At 44.6% G+C, this 9261-nt stretch overlaps 1 long non-coding RNA gene across 1 annotated transcript; it reads left to right on the top strand.

Moving 5' to 3' along the window:
* The first annotated feature begins 1359 nt into the window (after positions 1-1359).
* Positions 1360-7915, top strand: LOC110567921 (uncharacterized). Its single transcript, XR_002478262.2, has 4 exons — positions 1360-1437; positions 2292-2429; positions 7403-7466; positions 7801-7915. It is a non-coding gene; the product is annotated as an uncharacterized LOC110567921 (long non-coding RNA).
* The last annotated feature ends 1346 nt before the right edge of the window (positions 7916-9261 follow it).

Raw genomic sequence — 9261 nt, 5'->3', positions numbered from 1 at the left:
CAGGCCCTCACCAGACACCAAACCTGCTACTGCATTGATCTTGGACTTTCTAGCCTCCAGAACTATGGGGAATGAATTCCTGTTGTATATAAGATTCCCAGTTTATGGTATTCTGTTACAGCAGCCTAAATGGACTAAGAGATTAGGTGATAAGCAAACAGCAGTGAACAACGTAGATGAGGTTCATCCGTTTCAAGGAGTTTCAATCTATTAGGACCTGAATCTTTGAAGGACCAGAACTGAGACCAGCATTTCTGGGGTATATGGAGTAGGGAGTGTGGTGGGGACATGGAGAAATTTCACAAACTGTTGAGTGGGACAGAAAGACAGATCAACAGAAAGAGAGGAAAATAATGTTTGGTTTCCACAGCCACGATGGGGTTTTTGCTTTAATCCTTTCTCTCCTTTTTTGATCCACTCTTATTATCAGGGGATAGGAGAATTTTCTCACAGACACCCCAAGAAACCTGTTCTCTGTAGCCAGTTTCCGTCTGTGACACCATTCTTTACTTAACAGAGGCTGAGTGCAGACACATCAGCAAAGCCCTGAATCAGATAAAAGATTTAGAGAGAGTTTTCACTTTAGATCAAATGGAGCTGATGATCCACATTATATAATGACACACATTCTTTCTCTCAGTTAAAGAACTAAGGCACCAAACTGAAAGTTTAATATTGAAAACAGGTAAACAAAACCTAATCTCTCTATAGAAACCAGAGATCCCAAAGGAATAAAGATTTATTAGCTTCAGTCTTCAGCGATAATTTCCACATTGCCTTTTGTTTGCATAATACATTACACCTCACAAAACACTTTCCTTCTTTTCAAAGCACTGACACATTACACATCTTTACAATTCTTTTCTCAACCAAACAACAATAACAAGATACCTACAAATACCAGCCCCACTGACTTTCTCATAATTGTATTTTTTTTCCCTGCCTCTGATTTCATCCTCTTCTTTTCTGTAGTGCAGCGGTCCTCAACTTTTTGGCACCAGAGACCAGTTTCATGGAAGACAATTTTTCCAAGGACTGGAGCTGGGGGGATGGTTTCAGGATGAAACTGTTTCACCTCAGATCATCAGGCATTAGATTCTCATAAGGAGCCCACAGCCTAGATCCCTGGCTTGCGCAATTCACAATACGGTTTGAGTTCCTATGAGAATTCAATGCCACCGCCGACCTGACAGGAGGCAGAGGTCAGGTGGTAATGCTCCCTGGCCTGCCACTCACCTCTTGCTGTGTGGCCCTGTTCCTGTCAGGCTGTGGACTGTACTGGTCCGTGGCCCAGGGGTTGGGGGTTCCTGCTATAGTGTGTTGAATACACTAGTTTCCTACCTGTCTCATTCACAGGATGTCATGGGGACAGCTGTTGCTTCTGTCTGCAGAGCGTCTGTTCCTTCTCCTGGAAGCCCAGTCCTGATTTTATTTTTGGTGAGCTCTCCCATTGTCCCTTCACTCTAAGTGGAAGAATTGGCCCTACTACTCTCCAGCTCCAGATGTAGGCTCATGATCCAACGATCCAGGTCTGACCAATCAGTATATTCTGCTCCCCACTTCTTCTTGGCTAGAGTGACTCAATGATTGTCACATGATCCAAATCAGGTCAATAAAAGCTAGCAGGAAAGATAAACCAGGATCTATTACTGTCAGGATGTAAAACTGGACCAGGAAACAGACAGGGACTTGCCTGTGTGTGGAGAATGCAGAAAATAGTGCAAGTAATGGAACCTTGAAGACAAAATTTGAGCTACTGGATCCAGCCATGCCTGAAACTTCACCCTAAACTATCCTTTTTTTTGAGATGGAGTCTTGTTCTGTCACCTATGTGGGAGTGTAGTGGCATAATCTCGGCTCACTGCAACTTCCACCTCCTGGGTTCAAGCATTTCTCCTGCTTCAGCCTCTCAAGTAGCTGGGATTACAGGTGCATGCCACTGTGCCCAGCTAATTTTTGTATTTTTAGTAGAGACAGGGTTTCACCATGTTGGCCAGGCTGGTCTCAAACTTCGCCTGCCTCAGCCTCCCAAAGTGCTGGGATTACAGGCATAAGCCACACGCCTGGCCACCAAACTATTAATTATGCAAACCACATATGTATTTTTACGTGCCTGTGCCTATTTGAGTTGGATTTCAGTGACCTGCTGTTCTTAAGGGGTTTTTTTTTTGCCCAAAAAAGAATTTGCACCTTTAGGATGGGTAGAGGGTATATTTGCAACTAAAATCCCAGGCCTTCTAAAACCCCTGCCCTCTGATGGTCTATGGTGAGAGGCAGTGTCTGTATTTTAGGGACGTGACTCGGAGAAAGGCAGAAGATGGGCTGTGGAGAAAGCACAAAGGAGACATTCAAGCAATAGGCACCATAGGCAGCCAGAAGAAGAAAATATCCGACAGGGGCTGGCATTCAGGGAAGGCTTCCTGGAGGAGGTAAGGCATGAGCTGGGTCTCAAAGGATTTGTACGGGTGAGATAGATGGGTGGGAGACATGGCAGGTGGGAGAAACCCATGAGCATGAGGTGGTTAGCTCTGGAGATGCTGAGAAAACATCTAGGAAAAATATGGATGTTTTAGACGGTAGTCATGCTGGGAACAAGACTGGCTCAGAGAATCAATATTCTTTTTTCCAAACTAATTTAGGATTTGTCTTGTGGGTCAGGACTTTTCAGACTTTAATAATCTGTTTATCACCACCATCATTTTTCCCTACCTGCCTTCCATTTGGATACTAATTTACTTACTATATTTGTTTGAATGGATTCCATTTTCTTTACTTAACCTACAGCTGCATCCTAAGCATAAATATTTGTGAAGACAAGAGTTTCATTTTCCAAATACTCTTCACCCTGAAACTCATTAAAATAAACATGGGCCTTTAAAAAGATGTTCATCTGGGTTATCCTGGAAATCATCTTGTGTATTCTCAGGAGTCTGGTTGGGACCAGATTGCTGGGGTGAGGAGAGGCATGGAAGGCTTTTGATCAAGGGAAGGAACATGCTGGAAAATGCTGTTGTTTTAGTGAACTCCACAGCAGAAGAGTGAACATCCTAGGGGCTTGGCAGAGGAGACAGAGTCAGGGTTGGGGTGGGGTTTGCAAGAGTCAGCAAGGAGTGGCCAGGAATGTGCTTTAGCAGAGGTGGGGGAACATGGAATGGGAGGAGACTCCAGCTGGAGAGGAAAGAAGAATTGTTGGGGTCATTACTGCTTGCATAGACAGAAAGTTAGAATGTAGTGAGAGAAATATGCCAAGAAAAAAACAGGGCTGCTGAATTTGTGGTGACTTTCCAATTAATTAATTAATTAATTAATTATTTTTTGAGACAGAGTCTCACTCTGTCTCCCAGGCTGGAGTGCAGTGACGTGATCTCTGCTCACTGCAACTTCTGCCACCCAGGTTCAAGCAATTCACCTGCCTCAGCCTCTCAAGTAGCTGGGGATTACAGGTGTGTGCCACCATGCCTGGCTATTTTTGTATTTTTAGTAGAGATGGGGTTTTGTCATGTTGGCCAGGCTGGTTTCTTACTTCTGACCTCAGGTAATCCATCCACCTCAAACTCCCAAAGTCCCAGGACAACAAGTGTGAGTCACTGTGCCTGTCACTGTGGAAATTTATTATGACAGCAAGTAGGAAACTAACAGAATACCCCAGGTCATCCCCCTCTGCAATGGAAGTCCTTTTCACCATAGCAAAAGAGAAGAGTGAGACCTTGCAGTGACTTCAGCAGTAGCTCCCAAAAAGACATGTCCACATCCTAATGCTTGGAGTCTAAAATATCACCTTGTATGGCAAAAGAGTGACCATTATCTTATATGGCAAATCGTGTAATTAAGTTAAGATTCTTGGGGAGTTGATTCTGAATTATCCAGGCAGGCTCTAATTGCTAGCACACAAGTCCTTACAAGAGGAAGACAGAGGGAGATCAGACAGCTGGTCACAAGAGGAGGAGGCAATGTGACCACAAAGGCAGAGATTGAAGGGATGTGGCCACAAGCCAAGGAATGCTAGCAGCCACCTGAAGCTAGACGAGGCAAGGAATGGATTTTCCCCTAGAGTCTCTGAGAACTGGAGAGACTTGTACTAGAAACTCAAATTTAGGATAAATTTATCATTTTCCTGATGTCAAATCTCATTTTAAAATGTACAACAAAGTAAACAATGGCTTATTAAAAGAATTCTGGCCAGATGTGGTGGCTTATGCCTATAATCCCAGCACTTTGGGAGGCCAGGGTGGGAGGATTGCTTGAGCTCAGGAGTTTGAGACCAGCATGGGCCAACATAGCAAGACCTCATCTCTACAAAAAATACAAAAATTAGCTGGGTGTGGTAGTATGCACCTGTCGTCCCAGCTACTCAGGAGGCTGAGGTGGGAGGATTGCCTCAGCCAAGAAGGTGGAGGCTGCAGTGAGGCGTGATTGTGTCATTGCACTCTGGCATGGGCAACAGAGTGAGACCTTGTCAAAAAAAAAAAGAACTCTAACAAGCCAATTTAAGTAACAAACCCATGCAATTTGTATATAGCCACTGGGCCATACTATCACAATATTCTTGCATCTGAATATTTGTCTCACCTGGGCTGAGTCACTGATGGGCAAGTACAGCCAAGTGAGCTGACACAGGAACAATCAAATCCTAATTCCAGGTAAAACCTGTCTGGGATTCACAAATCCAGCCACCAAAACTCTTGTGAATTTCCCTCTTTGGAGCCATGTCATTGGTTCAGTTAATCAGACTCATCCTCTGTCCCAAAGGAGCCTCCCCTGTGTCTTGCAATACATTCCAGAAGAGAAGAGCATTTCTCAGGTCTTCAGAAACCAAGAAAACTCATTCTATGATCTGAAAGGAGATGAAAAGCATATTTTAGCAGGGCATTGCAAATGCATTCCATGCTCATCACAGAACCATCTACAATATCTACATTATTTAGAACACTGCAGAAGGCAGAATAATGAATGTAGAATATGGGAACGATTCATTTTGATTTTTAAAAATGCAACCAAGCCAGGGAAAGCTTTGCAAGGTATCTGAAGACAAAATAAAATTTCTGCTGTTTGTAAAGTCACAAAATTAAAGAGATGATGAAACGAAAGCAATCCTGAGATTTAACCTTAAAGGAATGGAACATTTTAATTTTTCAAAAGGTGGCAAAAAATGCTGTAAAGAGTGTCTGAAGGTTAAGGAAACTGTTATTAAAATGGGAATTATGTGCTCTGGGCTGTTCGCAGCTCTGTCCCTGGAGTGTGAAATTAGTGACTGAAGGCAGATTTCACAGGCACTTCGTCGGAGCGTGTTGGTGTGGCAGTGGATTTGCGACGGGGCCTCTCCGCCAAGTCCTGCCCACTTGCAAGCTGCTGTCGTTATTCATGCACAGCACAGATAATCATGAATGTCTGGAGCGTTTTGCATTTATATTGAACGCAGCCTCTCTCCTTCCCAGCCGGAGTGAGTCTAGGGCTGTGTGCACGGGTGGAGTGCCGGGGAGGAGGCAGCTGCAACACCAGCATTCTCACCAAGGCCATATTTTCTCTTTTAAGAAAAAAAAAAAAACTCACATAAATTACATTGGGAATTACATTGAGAAACTGATAGGAAATGGGAGCATAGTTAAAATGTGAAGCATCGAAATCTTTCCAAGGAGTTCCCTGTTGATCCGGGTCTCAGGACTAAAGCCATTGATGACATTGTCTCTATCACATCACAGTACTTGGGAGGGGATCAGAGGAAGTTTAACAGATTTTAAAAATATGGGAGGTCGTGTGGATGGGTGAGCTGTACTTTTCTCTCTCTGTCTCTCTATGCGACTGTCATTCATTCATGTTGTACATACACAAACAATAATCAAATGCAAAATGTGGGCTGGGTGCGACGGCTCACACCTGGAATCCCAGCACTTTGGGAGGTCAAGGTAGGAGGATTGCTTGAGCACAGGAATTTGAAACCAGCCTGAGCAGCATAGGGTGAACCTACTTCTACAAAAAAAAAAAAAAAAAAAAAAAAGTTAGCCTGGTTTGGTAGCTTGTGCCTGTAGTCTCATCTACTCTGGAGGCTGAGTTGGAAGGATCTCCGGAACCCAGGAATTCGAGACCACAGTGAGCTATGATCACGCCACTGCACTCCACTCTGGGTGACAGAGCAGAACCCTGTCTCTGAAAAAAAAAAAAGTGGGAGAAAAGAAAATTTCCTTTTAGGGCCAGGTGCAGTGGCTCACGCCTGTAATTCCAGCACTTTGGGAGGCCAAGGCAGATGGATCACGAGGTCAGGAGATCGAGACCATCTTGGCCAACATGGCGAAACGCCACCTCTACTAAAAATACAAAAGTATTAGCCGGGCATGGTGGCACGCACCTGTAATCTTAGCTGCTCGGGTGGCTGAGGCAGGAGAATCGCTTGAACCTGGGGACAGTGCGCTGAGATTGTGCCGCTGCTCTCTAGCCTGGGCGACAGAGCGAGACTCTGTCTCAAGAAAAAAGAAAGAAAAAAGAAAATATCCTTTTAGAGATATTGATGAATCGAGCTCACTCTGCAGAGGTGTATGCTGAAGGTGACTGGGTGGACTGGAGACTGTCCGCTGGGCCACTGTGAGAAGCCTGTGCTGTATAGATGGCAGGGCCACAGGTAGGAAGAAGCCTGGTCACTGTGTCACCCTAGTGGAGGGGAGGGGGTGTGCTCCTTCTGCTCTATTTTTTTGTGTAAACCTAAAGACTACACTTAAAAAATTAAGCCTTTTAAATAATTCCAAAGCAAAAAGGTCCCCCCCCCCAAAAAAAGAGATACTTTTAAGTAATGTAGTTGCCCATAGAGCCAGAGAAATTTCTGGTCTTAGGTACAAATCATCTTAGTTGGTTTATCATCTGAGGAAGCACTTGTGATTTTTAAAGTTCATCCATTAATAATCATGTTATGTTTCAAAATCCAACCCACTTGTGATCATTAAAGAATCACCTCTATTTTAAAATGTAGTGTTCTCCTTATATGACATCCATGGCTATAACAGTGGTCTGAATATTCTTGGTAAAAGAATATTTCAACCATGGTCTGCAAGTAAAAAGCAGAGAGTATGACAATCAACAATGATAACCACAACAAAATGTAAAACACCAGCTCAGAGCCCTCTGTCAACACTGTAAGTGGGATGAATTATGAATCAAGATAGCTTTGCCTGCACTAACAGAGTCCACATTTCACAGAGGCTCCATTTCTAACGTAGTGTGCTGGCTCGTGTATCACGACCAGTCAGGCAGGGCGGGCTGCAGGCTTGGTTCATTCAGCCGTCTGAAAACATCCTTGAGGGCCCAGATGTTGTCTGTCTTTCTGATCTGCTGCCCATAGTCTGTGCCTGGTTCCTGTTTGACCTCTGTTCCCATCCAGCAGGAGTAACAGGGTGATTTCTGGAATCTCTTGCAGAAGTGCGAGGAAGGCATTGCTGGTAAATATCCAGCAGACGCCTCCTAGAACACCCTTGGCTCAGGTGGGTCTCCTGTCCACGCTTGACTCAATCACAGTCCAGGAAGATGGGATTCACTTTGAGCAGCTCCAGAGCTGGAGTGCAGCCAGTGTCTCTGAGGCCCTTGAGATGCAGAGGGCAGGAGGAGGCTCCTGAACAAGTCCAGGACTCTCAGGAATGAGGACGTAGTGGAGGAATGGATGCTGGCTGTGCCATCAACGATATCCCACACCTGTGCAGTCACAGAGACGTCTCAGGCAGCATCTAAGTGCATTTCATGTGTGTGTTGGGTGGAATTGGTCAGGATGCCAAATGAATTTAACATAGTATTGAATCGATCTTTCCTCCTCCAAGACAGAGTTCCTTAAAGAATGTGCAAAAGGATGAAAACCTCACAAACTAGAACAGCGCATGACATGTGGTAAGTACCTTGTAAGTGTTGACCATCATTATTTTCTCCACTAGGATGTAAGTTCTGTGGTGCTTAGTTTCTATACTTGATGTATAGTAGATGCTCAATAAATATTTGTTGAATGAGTGAACTGGTGGTTAGACCAAATGACATTCAAAAGTCTGGGCTGGGCCAAGTGTGGTGGCTCACGCCTATAATCCCAGCACTTTGGGAGGTGAAGTGGGCAGATCGCCTGAGGTCAGAAGTTCAAGACGAGCCTGGCCAACATGCAGAAACCCCGTCTCTTACGAAAAATACAAAAATTAGCTGGGTGTGGTGGGTACCTGTAATCCCAGCTACTTTGGGATTCTCTTGGCAGGAGAATCTCTTGAACCCAAGAGGCAGAGGTTGTAGTAAGCTGAGATTGCACCACTGCACTCCAGCCTGGGCAACAAGAGTGAAACTCTGTCTCAAAAACAAACAAACAAATCTGAAAGTAAGTTATCCCCTGCTGAAATGGTAATTACCTTTCCTCATTTAACCATTTTGGAGGGCTAAATATTTGGCATATGAGGCTTATTTATTTTCAAAGGAGCATCCAGCAGACATTAAATTTTCCAAGGGAGGCCCTGTTGAGACTAAGGACCCCTTCCTCCCCACTCCGCCTCACGAGCCTTGCTGCTCTGGGTGGGAGGGAACATCTTGCTTTATCTGTGAAAGGAAAAACAAAGGGTGGTGGGCTGGGGTGACTTTAAAAGACACACCTGCAGTTTTGGTGACTTTCAAAGCTTTCCTTAAATGAAACTGTCTTCTATTATTGTTGATGAAAAGAGTCAAAACCTGTAAAGTATGTGGAGAGATTTATTCTGAGGTGAGTGACCAGGATCCATGGTCACATTCAGATTTGAGTGACCAGGATCCATGACAAAGCCACAGGCGATCCTGAGAACACGTGCCTAAGCGGGTGAGACTACAGCGTGGTTTTATACATTTTAGGGAGACATACGACATCGATCAATACATATAAGATGGCCAGGAGCAGTGGCTCATGCCTGTAATCCCAGCAGTTTGGGAGGCCAAGGCAGGCAGATCACCTGAGGTCAGGAGTTTGAGACCAGCCTGGCCAACATGGCGAAACCCTGTCTCTACTAAAAATATAAAAAATGAGCCGGATGGGATGGTGTGCACCTGTAGTCCCATCTACTCGGGAGGCTGAGGTACGAGAATCACTTGAACTCAGAAGGTGGAGGTTGTGGTGAGCCTGGGCAACAGAGTGAGACTCTGTCTCAAAAGCAAAAAAAAGAAAAGAAAAGGAAAAAAAATACATGTAAGATGTACACTGGTTTGGTTCAGAAAGGCGGGACAACTCAAAGTGGGGCGCTTCCAGGACACGTGTGGATTCGAAGATTTTCTGATTGGCAATTGGTT

The sequence above is a fragment of the Aotus nancymaae genome, unplaced genomic scaffold, assembly GCF_030222135.1.
Source record: "Aotus nancymaae isolate 86718 unplaced genomic scaffold, 86718_ANA_hifiasm-v0.15.2.pri h1tg000029l, whole genome shotgun sequence".
NCBI classification, from domain to species: domain Eukaryota; kingdom Metazoa; phylum Chordata; class Mammalia; order Primates; family Aotidae; genus Aotus; species Aotus nancymaae.
The sequence above is the reverse complement of the archived record's forward strand: the minus strand, read 5'-3'. Positions and strand labels throughout refer to the sequence as shown.